This window comes from Cyprinus carpio, chromosome B25 (assembly GCF_018340385.1).
Source record: "Cyprinus carpio isolate SPL01 chromosome B25, ASM1834038v1, whole genome shotgun sequence".
In the NCBI taxonomy this organism is placed as follows: domain Eukaryota; kingdom Metazoa; phylum Chordata; class Actinopteri; order Cypriniformes; family Cyprinidae; genus Cyprinus; species Cyprinus carpio.
Window position 1 is genome coordinate 9791611 of NC_056621.1, and position 386 is coordinate 9791996.

At 39.1% G+C, this 386-nt stretch overlaps 1 pseudogene; it reads left to right on the plus strand.

The window, feature by feature from the left end:
- LOC109052472 overlaps window positions 1-386 on the plus strand; it is a 15868-nt pseudogene that overhangs the window by 2443 nt on the left and 13039 nt on the right.

Below are 386 nucleotides of genomic sequence, written 5' to 3' on the forward strand. Positions count from 1 at the left end.
CACATGAAGCTTTCTATTGGTTAGTGATGTTCTTGACTGTTCTCAATTGGTGATGAATAAACTTTACAAGCCCAGAGGAGAATCAAAGTTAATTATCCTTTGTGCTCTGGGTAGGAATTGGTTTAGATCTACAAATGTGGGCAACTGGTTGACACATCGATTTAAAGGGGGTTTGAGTTGCTAATCATCATTTTAACCTGTTAAAGTGCAATTTAACCTTCATAAACATGTTTGGGCATTAACATTTAAATGCAAAAGTTAGCAGAGTTCATCGTGGGAAGACCATGGCTGGCAGATCAACGTGGTACTCTTCTCTCCAGTATGGTAGGAAGTTACTTTTAAATGTGGAGGATGTTAACTATGGTGACAGGCCAGTTTAGTGACCG